This window comes from Echinops telfairi, unplaced genomic scaffold (genome assembly GCF_000313985.2).
Source record: "Echinops telfairi isolate 266 unplaced genomic scaffold, ASM31398v2 ScPeMD7_5927;HRSCAF=6808, whole genome shotgun sequence".
NCBI classification, from domain to species: domain Eukaryota; kingdom Metazoa; phylum Chordata; class Mammalia; order Afrosoricida; family Tenrecidae; genus Echinops; species Echinops telfairi.
The window spans coordinates 2,602,632-2,616,757 of NW_022109827.1; the positions used below are offsets into that span (position 1 = coordinate 2,602,632).

Sequence of the window (14,126 nt, forward strand, 5' to 3'; positions counted from 1 at the left end):
GACTATCAAGAAGATTCCAACTCACAGAGACCTCGAGTACAACAGCACAAAACATTGCCCAGCATTGTGCTACGCCCCACCCCCCATTTTTCCTGTTTGATCACATTATTGAAGCCACTGATATCAATCCATCTTCTTAGGGATCTTCCACTTTTTTGCACTCATCCTAATTATAATCATCCGTATTTTTAGCTCTTTCTTAAAGACATTGTCTATTTTTTTCATGAGGTGATTGAATATATCATGACCTGACTCAGATACACTTTAGTCCTCAAAAGGACATCTTTGCTTTTAACACTTTAAAAAGATCTTTGGCTGCGTATTCAACCAAGGCAATATGCTGTTTAATTTCCTGGCTGTTAATTCCATGTGCATTGTTTGTAAATTCAAGTCAAATAAAATATTTCATAATTTCAATATTTTCTCTGTTTATGCAATGTAGACGATTGATTCAGTTGTGAACTTGTTGTTTTATTGATTGTAAGGTGTAATTTATACTACATACTTTGGTCACTGATCTTTATCAGTAATTGTTTCAAGTCTTCTAAACATTCAGCAAGCAATTGTGTATTTTCTGCATAACACAGATTGTTAATGCTTCTTCTTCCAATTTTGAGTCTGTTTTCAGTATCTCAGATTATTTGTGCAATACACAGACTGTATAAATACAGGGAAAGGATACAATGCAGATACATATCAAGCTTAATTTTCAACTATGCCCCTTGTTTTGTTCAAATGACTCTCGGTTTATGTACATGTTCCACAAAAACCCAAAAAGTGTTCTAAACTCTCACTCTTTGCAATGTTATCCATAATTTATCATGGCTGAGATAGTTTATTGTTCCAGCCTGGCCGATAAACACAAGTGGGATTAACTTGTTGATGCTTATATCATTATTTTTGCATTCCATTTGATTTTTAGTGACTTCCAATTTTCATAGATTCATAGATTTCTTAGATTCATACATTTCCAGTTCAGATTATTAATATATGATTGCATATATTTCTTCTCATTTTATGCCACATCAGCAAAGCATGGTTTCAAATCTTTGCTCCATCCATATCATTAAAGACAACTCGACTCAGAGTAGATATCTCTTCCCTAGGCATATTTAGAGTTCATTTCAACCTAAAGGGTTTATCTTGTGCACTGTGTCAAACAATGCTGCACTTATAGTCACAACGTTTTCGGTGGGTAATTTGATCTCCTCTTCCTTCCTAGTTTGTGTTAGTCTGTTGTGAGCTCCACTGAAACTTTTGTGGACCAATTCAATGACAGATCATGGTGATCCTGTAGGACAGAGCAGAATTATCCCTGAGGGTTTTTGAGACTGAAAGAACAGCCTCACTTCTCTCTTGTGGAATGTTTGCTGTATTTGAACTGCTGGTTTTGTGGTTAGCAGCCCAACGTGTAATGGCACAAGAGATCTGGTAACACAGTGGGTAAAGCATCTGGCTGCTAACAATAAGATGAGCATTTCAAACGCATAACCTTTCGGTGGGAAAAAGACAAGGCAGTCTGCTCCTGTAAAGATTTACAGCATCCAAAACCATAGGGAGCAGCTGTCCTCTGTTCTTTGTCTCACTGTCAGTTGCAATCAACTTGCAGGCATGGGATGAAACTGACACCACCCACAAGAGAGAAAAAATTATATAGGAAATGGGACGTGATCAGTCAACATTAGATTGATCCAGAGCATCAGTGTATCGGTTACTGATGGGGACTTTAATCCTTTTCCTGAGACACTACATGGATTTTTTTGTTAGTCTCCGAAATCCAGGAAATTATCTAAAGCAAATCTTAATTTTGAGAGTTCCATAATTATTTTGCATTTGAACTCACAAATAGAATAGTTTTTCCATAACTTACTTGAATTTTATTTGATTACATTCATTTCATTTCTTATTTATGAAGATTAATTACATATATTTATTCCCTTTGTCTCCTTACTGGAGCAGCATTGCCACCATGAGGCTACAGTGGAAAAAAATTCTTTGTAAAAATGTCAAAAGCTAAGTGTGTCAGAGGATAGATAAAAGGGCTCATTCCACACTGAGAAACTATAAAAGCCTACATCCAGATTTCTTTTTATGTGAATAAAATAACCCCTTCTTTAGTTTTATTTTGCTGATTGGTGACTTTTCAGTTGAAGTGGGGAAAAAGCTTACTACACCACTTCAAGAACTTTCTAGAAACTTGCCCATTTTCAAGTCCAAATAACATTTCTTACCTTGAAATTAACTACTGTCTTTAACACTTCATTCTGTGTTACAGATGGGCTCTTCCTTGACCACAGAGTCCTCTGTGAGCATTGGCATTTGTGTGTCTGTATGTGTGCATATGTATTTCTAGAGATAGTGGTAATATATAATAAAAATTCAAATTATTCCATTAAATAAAGAATAAAATAACAAAAACTTTCAAAAGATGCATTGATTTTCATAAAATAAAATCACATTCTCACCCAAAAAAAACAAGATTAAATGATAATGGAACCACTAACAAAATTCAAAGTAGAATTAGTAACTATGTAGTCAGTTCTTGGTCTGGAAGCTCTGCTGAAACCTGTTCACTTTGGGTGACCCTTCTGGTATTTGAAATACCAGTGATATAGTTTCCATCATCACATCAACACACAAGCCACCAAAAAATACAATAGAGTGCACAGGTGTCAGCAGAGTTTCCAGACTCCATAGAAGAAATAAGTTGTCCACTTCAGGGGAATTAGCCCCTGAAAACTCTCTGTATAGCACCAAAACATTGTCAGTTACTGAAAACCTAATGATCAGAAGCAGAACATCGTCAGAGATAGTACTAGAAGATGAGCCCCAAATATGAGTGAGGAAAATCTGCTTTCTCAAAGTAGAGTTGAGCATAATGACATGGATGGATAAGCCCTTCGGCACCTTCATTTGCTGATGCAAGAGGGCTCAAAAATGAGAAAAAAGGAAAAACTATTGGAAACATCAATCAATTATTGGAATTGGAAATATATGAAATATGAATCTCAGAAAATTAAAAGCCATTAAGAATTAAATGGAGCAGAAAAAGATAAATATTCTAGGTATTAATGAGCTGAAATGGACAGGTATTGGCTATTTTAAATCAGAAAACCATATGGTTTATAATGCTGGCTATGACAATATCATCAAAAATATTTCAAGATCTATCTTGAAGTACAATACATCATAAGATAATGTCTATCCTCATGTAAGGAAATATAATCAATACTAATACTACTCAAATGTATGCACCAATCGCTAAAGCAAATGTGGCAGAAATTGCATAATTTTACTGAGGTGTTCAGCCTTAAATTGGTTAAACATGCAATGAGGATGCATTGTCCGTTATTGGGCATTGTAATGCAAAATTTGTAAACAAAGAGGAAAAAAACCATAGTTGGACATCATGGTCTTGGTGATAGAAACAGAGCTAGAAATCACACTGTCACATTTTGCAAGACCAATGACTTAATCATAACAAATCTTTTTCAACAACATAATAGGCAACTATACACATGGCTTTTCCAGACTGGATAGCTAGAAATCAAATTGACAACATATTTGGGAAGAGCCGATGAAGGAGATTAATATTAAAGGCTAAAACCAGGCCAGGGGCTGACTGAGGGACAGACCCTCAATTGCTCCTATGTCAATTCTGGTTGACGTTGAAGAAAAATTTTAAAAGTCCATGAAAGCCAAAATACAGTCTTGAATATCTACCGCTTGAATTTTGGAAAATATCAAGAACAACATTGATACATTGAACACTAATGGCAGAAGCCCTGACGAGTTGTAGGATTACACCAAGAACATCATAATTGAAGAGAGAACAAGGCCATTAGTAAAGATAGGAAAGGAATAAAAGACTAACATAGATGTGAAAATAGACTGCAATTTGCTCTTAATTCATAAAGTAGCTAAGACAGATGGAAGAAATGATGAAGTCAAAGAGCTGAATCGATACTTTCAAAGAGAAACTGCAGAAGATAAAGTAAAATATCATGAAGAAATGCACAAGCAAACTAAAAGAAAGAACATGCTCAGCCAACCTTAAACTGAAACAAAAAAAGAAAATATTCAAGACACAAATTGCAATATTGAAAGATTCTATGCATGGGAGGGACAGGACAGGGACTTCTGCCTGCTAATAGAATTAACACTCTGCTTATTAGGAAAAAATACTCTGTTTGCTAAGGAAATGGTCTCTCTGCTTCCTAGCAATGTACATTCTTTTACCAAGTGAGTGAACATTCTGCGAGCTACGTATATAAACAACAGGTTCAGCCTGGAGGCTGCATCAAGGTTAAGAAATATCTCAGCATTGAGATCAGGCTGGATGGACATTGTCCTTTAACTTACCAGAGTTAACACCTTCGTTTGACAGCTCCTAACCAGATGCACAGCCCCAAACAAGCCTCAAATCATGCTTACCCTAAATTATAGCCTGAGATAAATTAGGAAGATCTATGTAGAAAACCAAAGATAAAATACACTTCTAAACTAATTAGAAATCGACTGCTTCTTCTTTGGAGCTGTGATTCTCCTCCCCTTTGAAAGTCCCTTTTAAAAACAAATAGTGTTCCCCTAAACCAGTGGTTCTCAACCTTCCTAATGCCGTGACCCTTTAATACAGTTCATCATGTTGTGGTGATCCCCAACCATAAAATTATTTCTGTTGCTGCTTCATAACTGTAATTTTGCTACTGTTATTAATTGTAATATAAATATCTGATATGCAGGATGTATTTTCATTGCTACAAATTGAACATAATTAAAGCATAGTGATTAATCACAAAACAATATGTAATTCTGTATTGTGAAATATTTATTTCTAATGACAAATAAATGAAATTTTGTCTTGAAGCATGGTGTAGCATGGGTAACAGTCTTCACACCAGGTACTTGCATGTGGGCAAACCAGCCTGGAGGTGGATAGAGGCGCGGTGTCTGGGTTCCTAAGACCATCAGAAATATGTGTTTTCCAATGGTCTGAGGCGACTCCTGTGAAAGGATCGTTCCACCCCTAAAGGGGTCGCAACCCACACCTCGCTAGCATTTCCTGTAGAGAAGTGCATCTTCCCTCTGCTTAGAGTTTCCTTCTCACCTCACACGGGGAACCAACTTCAAAACTTGGCTTCACTATTTGCTGTGCCATATATGTGAGTGTTCCTTAGCTCCGTTTCCTTACAATGCACACCAGTGGAGCTAGTTAGTTTCTCTACAGATGACAACCCCCCACTCAAACTCAGAGATGGCACCCCTAAACCAGGGGTGTCAAACTGGCGGCCCATGGGCCGCATGCGACCTGAGGTAATTTTTTGTGGCCCCATGATGCTCTGAAATAAAATGAAAATGGAAAAAAATGTTATGAAGAAAATAGCACTTAGGGAAGATCAAGGCAAAACGGTACACACAATTCCCTCATTAACCCTTTAACTACTGAAGATGAGTCTACATGTGGCCCAGTGCCTTTCCCGGGGGCCTGTGGACGTGTATAAACGCACTGATTTGGTTCTGGCAACATTTGGAAGCAATGCGTCTGCCACTCTCAGTGTCACATAATGTAAACAGATCTCAATAGTGAGAAGGTTAAAAAAAGCACTCTGGGTTGTGCTGCTATGAATCATACCTAGCGACAGCGCTAGTTAACATTTTTAGAGGGAAGCCATTAAGATTGTTTATCAGCTGTCCAGCATTTTATGTTTTTTATTAGTTACTTTGTTATATTTTCCAGTGACAATATAAGAGATAAGTGAAAACTAGTAGGAGGAAAGAGATAGCAAATTTCGGGTAAAAGAGAATAATTTTAGTTTTATAAATACATTAATAAAATAGAATAAATATTTAAATAAAAGCAATTATTTAGTGTTTTAATTATCCTATCCATATTCTTGGATCCTCACTTCAAAATATAAATCTAACAAATTTTGTAAATGTGATGTGGCCCACGTGAATCTTGCCTGTTGCACCAAATGGCCTGCGTTTTAATTGAGTTTGACATCCCTGCCCTAAAGGACAAACATCACAATTGGTAAAACATTGAATGATGCAGGAAGAATCAAAAGAAGGTTAAAAGAATATACAGAGTCACTGTGCAAAAGCAAAACAAAACTAGTCCATTTCAAGTGGTACCATATGAGCAAGAACCAACGGTACGGAAATAAGAAGTCCAAGCAGCATACTGAAAGCATTCACCAAAAACAAGTTTCTGGAGTGGATGGAACACCAACTGAAATGTTTCCACCAGGAGATGAAGCCCTGGAAGTGCTGTTCTATACCAAGAAATATGGATGACAGCTTCTTGGCCAACTGGCAGGAAGATATCTATATTTGCAACTATTCCAAAGAAAAGTGACCCCACAGAATGCTCAAATTATAGGACAATATCATTAATATCACAGGTAAATTTCACCAACCCTCATCCAGCAGTGTCGCAGCAGTACAGTGAGAGGGAGCTTCAGAGGTTCTGGCTGAATCCAGAAGAGAAAAGAGAACGAGGGTCATCATTGTTGACATCACATGGATCTTGGCTGAAAGCAGAGAATACTAGAAATAGCTTTGCTTTTGTTTCATGATTCTGCTAAGGCATTTGAATTTGACTGTGTGGGTCATAACTATAGATAGTCTTGTCAAGAATGGGAATTCCTGAACCCTTCATTGTGCTCATGCAGAACTGTATATAGATAAAAAAAATCAATTGGGTGAACAGAAAAAAGAGAATATTACATGGTTTAAAATAAAAAAAGGTGTGTCTCAGAGTTGTGAGGCACCCCTCACTATATTTATCCAATCTTAATGCTGAGTAAATAATCAGAGAATCTGGATTCAATGAGGAAGAATGTGGCATCAGGATTCTAAGAAGGCTTCCTAACAATGACCCAACCTTGCTTGCTGAAAGTGAGGAGGACTTGGACACTTGCTAATGTAGATCAAGGATTGCAGCCTGCAGCATGAATTACAATTCAATGTAAAGAAAATCAAAATTCTCACAGGTAGACCAATGGTAAACATAGAAAATGACACACAGAAAAAATTGAAGTTGTCAAGGATTTCTTCTTATTTGAATTCACAATCAGCGCTCGGGGAAGCCGCCGTGAAGAGATCAAAGGACATGCTGCACTGGTAAATCTGCTGCCCTGTCAGGGAGTCAGTGGCCACTTAGCAACTCCATAGGACAAGGTAGAATGACTCCAGTAGATTTCTGAGCCTCTAGCTCTTTAGGGGAGTAGAAAGCCCTGCCTGTCTCTTAAGAAGTGGCTGGTGGTTTAGAACTGCTTATCTTGTAGTTAGCACACAACCTGTAACCACTATGCGACCAGTGCTCCTGGTTCACCATGGCTCTAACTCTATCAGATTTCCTTAAATTTTTGAAAAACAAGGATGTTACTTTTAGGACTAAGGTGTTCCTGGCCCATGTAATGGTATTTTCAATTGTCTTACATGCATGTGGACAGTTGTGCATGGAATAAGGAAGACAATGAAATTCTTCAATATATTTCAACAATGGTGTTGACAACGCATATTAAAAGTATCATAGACTGCCTAAAGAACAAAGAGATCTACATTGGAAGAAGTACATCTAAAATGCTCCTTAAAGGCATGAGTCAGGAGACTTCATGTTACATACTTTGTGTGTGTTATTATGAGACACTAGTCTGGAGAAGACATCATACTTGATACAGTGGAGGTGCAGTGAAAAAGAAGAGATGAAATATTTTGACACAGGGGCTACATCTATGGGTTCAAACATAAGAATGGTTGTGAGGATGGCATATGGTTGAGTGATGTTTCATTCTATTGTATGTGAGGCCCCTATGAATCTGAACCGAATGGATGCTAGGAACAGCAGAAGCATAGTATCCATAAGTATCCCCGGTGGGTGTTGTAGTGGACTCTCCATTCAGCTGCTGTCTTCCAAGTCAGCTGTTTGAGTCCATCACAGCCATAAGAAGATAGCTTCTTTTCCAGTAAGACCTGCCCTCTAAACACCTGAGACCTGCCAGAGTGCATCCGTTCTGTTGAACAACTAGCCCCAACCATGACAGAGCTCCAGCATCTCTCAGGCAGGAAGGGAAAGGCATAAAGTGAGAGAAGGAGGGTGCTAGGGTCCTCCTTAAAAGAAAGTCACTTCTTCAAGAAGACAGTATCAGCCTTTGACCCGATTGACAAGTTGAACTTCACCCCTACACTTTTATATATCTTCAAGTTGACATAAAATTATATAACTATCACACAGTCATACAGAATTTTGGGGGGGAAATCAGACAATTGGGACATCTTCAAACTTTACATCACTGGGATCAAACATATTAATATTCTAAAAGAAATTATTTTTTACAGCGTATCAGAAAATAAAAATTATAAACATGTGATTCTGACTAGTTAAGAACTAAGTATCTTATGTGTGTGAACTAAACCTCAAGGACAAGATAGAGAAAATTTTATGCAAAATAAAATCCATTAAACTAGTAACCTTTCATTTTAGGATTTGTTTTGCTTTGCTTTGCTTTCTTTCTGTCACACACATTCGAGACTCAGATGTGTTCATGATATATATGGTGTGACATAGGGAACGAACCTCCATTTATTCACTATAAGAAAATATAGAGACTGGCTCTTATCTTATAAATCTAATGGGTTTGTGAGAGAAGGCCATGAGTTGCAATGAGAAGTTATAGGTAAGGAAACGGATAGATGCAGTTGAGGCGTAGACACTCCAGGGCCCCTGACTTTATTAGAGGCAGGCTTAAATATCTTTCCTGCCTGTCGCCTGCAACTCGTGAAAGGATTACACAATGGTGCATGTCACAATTCTTAGAAGGTTTGCAAAGAAGCATTAACATGTCAGTCAAGTTATTCACACATGGGTGGGGAGGATAAGGCTGGAACATGACGTAATTGATACGTTTGCAGACGGCTGCCTTCTGCGCTTTAGTCAGGGAACACAAGACGGAGAGACAAGCCAGGCATTGCTTCATCAGCTCCTGTGGCTGAGCCCTCAGCATCCTCCCAGGGGCCATGAAGTGTGGAAGGTGGCGATTCTGTCCCATTTGCCTAAGGAGCAAGCAAACCCTCAAACTTCACAAAATATGTAATAACGTGAAGAATGCCAAACATAAAATATCAGGGGCTTTACTTTCTATGAGAGAAAAGCTAAGTGTTTACTTTTGGGTTTTTTTCCCTCTCTAATAGGTTAAGTTTTGTACAATAGTCTTTTATTTTGAATAGGATTTGTATTATTTAATATCAGAAACCACTTAAGAATCTAAGCCACCTAAAGATTTTCTCTTCGGTCATCTACGCTGATTGCTGTTGCATTGCTCCCACGCTTTGAAAGATTAATAAGTGACGTCTTCAGCATATTGAATGACAGCACTGCCTGATCCTGAGCTAATCGTTGCTGTTGGGGGTCCTCAGGTTGATTCGGGCTCAGAGCAATCAACTGTACCAATTCATTTCATCCAGGATATTATTATTTTTTGGCTGACCCTCCACCAAGCATGATATTTTGTTTTGTTTTGTTTTGTATTGTATTGTTTTCTTCCAGACATTCACCCCTCTTGATACCATGTGAGCCAAGTCTCTTCATTCTTGCCTTCAAAATAAGTAAATCAGTTTATTTAGTTCAAAATATGAGAAATCAGAATATCACACGCCTTCCCTTGATGTACGTGACTGGGTCACGCCTTCCCTTGATGTGTGACTGGGTTGTATTTGTTATCACAGTTTTGATTTCCTAGATAAGAAGCTCAGGATTGCATTCGCACGTTCTTCTGACTGCCATCTGCTTTGGAGGACACGGCATTCTTCAGAATTAATAGCATGTGGCTTTTCTTTCTCCGTATTGCACATAAGCCTCTTAGAAATTCTCATGACATTTGGTGGAAGCTTTGCATATACTTTGAGCCTGGTCCAAACTTCTTTCTTAAAAGTGCTATCAGCAAAAACTTCAGTAACAAGTCCTTGAGCACAAGCTTCTCCTGCTGTTATCTTTTTCCCAAAAATGAGCATCTCAGCTGCCTTGGCTGAGCCCATTGTCTCCGGGAACATGTACAGGAGCATCCTTCTGGACTTTGACCCAAATGACTAAAAGGGGTACGAAATGTTGGCCTGTGAGAAGCATACATTATATCAAATAGCCCAAGAAGTGTGACGGAGATCTCCACAGCTGGGCCAGTTACAACCACAATTAGAGGCTTAGGTAAATCTATAAAACAGCCTACAAAATTCCTCAGTAAAATGGCAGCATTTGGGGTGCTTTTCTCTGTATCATCAGGGAGACTCTCAGTGAAGCTGTTCAGATCATTTCTACTACTGTAATAGTCACCATTTCCTCTGATCACGGTGATGGCTGAGTGATCCTTGCCTGCTGCTTCAAGTGCAACCATGGGTTCTTGATACATCTGATGACTGAGTGCATTTTTTTTGGTGGGGCGTTGAAACACGATTTTTGTGATGCCATCTTCTGAGGTTACTGGCCGTACTTCTTGCTGTTTGTGCTCATCTGGTAGTCCAATGGCATTTCCAATATTCTTGGCCACTACAGAAACTTAGATGCATCAATCTTCTTCGGTTTTCCTTAATTGTCCAATTTTACAAGTGTGTGAGATTATTGAAAACATGATGGCTTGGTCAGGTGCATCTTAGTCCTTAACGTGTTGTCACTGCTCTTCAGCACTGTGACAAGGTCTTGAACAGAAGATATAATGTAACACTTTGATTTCCTGACTGCTGCTTTGTGAGCATTGACTGTGTTTCCAAATGCAATAAAATCTTGGACAAATTCAATGTTTTCCCATTTATCACAATGCTATCTGTTGGTCCATTTGAGAGAATTTTGTATTTTTTTGCATTGAGTTGAATTCATATTGCAGAGTACAGTCTGACTTTCATGAGCAAATGCATCAAGACCTCCTTGCTTTCAGCAAGTAACGAAGTACCATATGCATACACCAGTTTGTTAATAAGCCTCCCTCTAGTCTTGCTGTGATTTTCTTCATTTAGCTAAGCCTCTTGAATTATTTGCTCAGTGTAAAGAATGAAAAAATATGGTGAAAAGATGTATCCCTTTCTGATTTTAAACCACATAGTATTCCCTTGGTCTTTTAAGACCACTGCCCCTTCAACTATGTACAGTTCGTGTGTGATCATAATGATGTAGTCTGGAATCCATCTTTTCACTGTTTTTCCACACAACATACAGGTAAATATGTGGTCAGTTCACAGGTGTATTGGGTGTTTATAGAGCAAACCTCAAACTCTCTTTTTTATACTTTGGTTATAGTTATTCTGCATTGTCACCAATAAGAATAGGATTTGCATGAATAATTTTGACTAGCTATCGATCTGTAGATTGCTCATTGGCTGTGGATTCAATCACAATAAAATTTTGGGGAATTTCTAACTTTGGGAAGACTCCAACTTTTTGATGATTGAATTAATTAACAATCTAGGTCCACATGACCCCATATAGGACTGGTCACTCTTAGATCTATTTTATGATTCTATTTCAAGTAGTAATCTCAGCTGTCTGTGTTACAGTACTCAAATGTGTAGGTCATAACCACTTGTTAAATGTGGTACAACTCAAAATGAGAAGAAATAACTGTAAACAACCAGTAATAATTAGGCTATAGAATGTACAAATTACAAATCTAAGATTAGAGCTGTTGAAATGAAGTAGAACACATTGTGTTGCATAGTATAGGCATGGTTATTATTGTTAGGTACCATCAAATGGATTCTGACCCCTAGCGACCTTATAAACAACCAATTCAGGGTCTTGTCCCATCCTCACAAATTGCCTGTGTTTGAGCCCTGTGTTGAACCCACAGTGTCAATTCATCTCCTTGAGGGCCTTCCGCTTTTTTGCTGCCCTTCCATTTACCAAGTGTGATGCACTTTTCTAGGGAGTGGCTTGTCCTGACAATATGTTCAAAGAATAGAAGACAAAGTGTTCCCCACCATTGCCTCAAAGGAGCATTCAGGCTTTTTGTTTCAAAGACAGATCAGTTTTTCCTTTAAGCAGTCCGTGATACTTTCCATATTTGTCTCAGTACCACAATTCAAATGTATCAAATCTTCTAGGGTCTTTCTTATTCAATGTCCAACACTCACATGCATATCAGGCAATGGAAAATAACAAGGTTTGGGTCAGGTACAACTTAGTCCTCAAAGTAATATCCTTGGTTTTCAATACTCTACAGAGGTCTTATGAACAGATTTTCCTAGTGAAACACATCTTTTGATCTCTTGAGTGCTGCTTCCTGAGTATTGATTATGGGAGCAAGCAAGACAAATTGTTAGTAAATTCAATTTTTTTCTCCATTTATTTATCATGATGTTGTGTATTGGTCCAGTTGTGAGGATTTGGGTCTACTTTATATTGAAGTGTAATCTTTAATGAAGGCTGAAGTCTTTGGTCTTCATCAGGAAGTAGTTCAAATCCTCCTCACTTTACACAAGCAAGATTGTCTTTGCTTACCACAGGTTGTTAACAAGCCTTCCTCCCCTCATGTTACCATCCTCTTCATGTAATCCAGCTCCTCTGTTTATTTGATCAGCATAGAAATTGAATAATTGTTTTAATCATTTTATTAGGGGCTCATACAACTCTTATCACAATCCATACACATTTGTACATTCATTGCCCTCATCATCAAAGAGCATTTGTACATTCATTGCCCTCATCATTCTCAAAACATTTCCTCTCCACTTAAACCCGCGGCATTAGGTCCTCGTTTTTCCCCTCCCTGCCAGCTCCCCCCTCCTGAAATAGAATAATTATAGCAAGGGGATACAACCCTGATGCACACTTTTCCTCATTTTAAACTAAACAGTATTTCCTTGTTCTGTTTACCAACTACCTCTTGGTCCATGTACAAGTTTCACATGAGGACAATGAAGTTCTCTGTAATTCCTATTCTTCTCAAGGTTATCCATAATTTATTATGGTCCACACAACTGAACTCCTTTGGATAGTAAAGAAAACACAAGCAAACATCTTTCTTGTATTATCTACTTTGAGGTAAGATCCACCTGACATCCGCTATGATTTTCCTGTTCCATGTCCTCTTCTGAATCCAGCCTGAACTTCTGGCAGCTCCTTGTCAATGTATTCCATTAACCATTTTTAGATGATCTTCATCAATATAAGTCTAGGCATTAATGAGTAGAAATTGACTGATGCTGATCATTCGAATTGAAAAATTCTACTAGTGACTACTTAAAGAAAAATCGTATCACATTTATGGTAAAAAAAAAAAAATCAGGCTCTCTCTGGGAGCACAGCATCATGAGTGAAAGGATAATATCCAAAGGCCACTCAATGACTGTTATTCAAATGGACACACCGATTTGTAATGCCAAAGAGGAATCCATTGACTAATTTTATCAATTTCCTTACTCTGGAATTAATAAACCATGTAAACAAGATTCATTCATATTTACTGGTGGCTGGAATGTAAAAGGTATGAATAATATAGATTTATTAGAAAACTTGGGTGGGTTTTGAAACAGTATTAAGGAGGAAAATAGAAGAGATTTAAAAAGTGAATCAGCATTGTAATATTATTTGTATAAACTTCCAGTTTACCAGTTGTCATCAAGCTTACTCCAACACAGAGTAGCATATTTCTCAATACAGTTTATAATGGCTCTGAGTGTTGCTGGGGAACACAGACTGGCAACATGTTTTTGAAAAGATTTTAGATAAGAAAATACCATGAAGTATTTCTACTCTATAGTACATGAGGAAACTGTGACTCAGAACAAACGCTAACATTCATTTTTTAAAACCATATGAAGATGCATCTAAGATTTTCTTATGAACTAATCCTAAGTGAATTCAAACCACAGACTTGTCAGTTATTTGTTGGGCACTTAACGGTTTATGTCATCTAGAAACTACTCTATTTTAAGCATATGGCTATAACACATGATTCATTTGAATATTTGAATGCACATATAAATATATATGATAATTAATTGGAAGGATATACATTAAAATTATAAGATGTTGTATTAGTCTGGGTACTTTGGAGAAACAAATCCACAGCAACTCATGTATAAGAGAGAGTTTTATGTAAAGAAAAGGTGCATCACGAAAACATCCCAACCCAATG

At 37.6% G+C, this 14,126-nt stretch overlaps 1 pseudogene; it reads right to left on the reverse strand.

Moving 5' to 3' along the window:
- Window positions 1-9,723: 9,723 nt before the first annotated feature.
- Window positions 9,724-14,126, reverse strand: part of LOC101646435 — a 15,194-nt pseudogene continuing 10,791 nt past the window's right edge.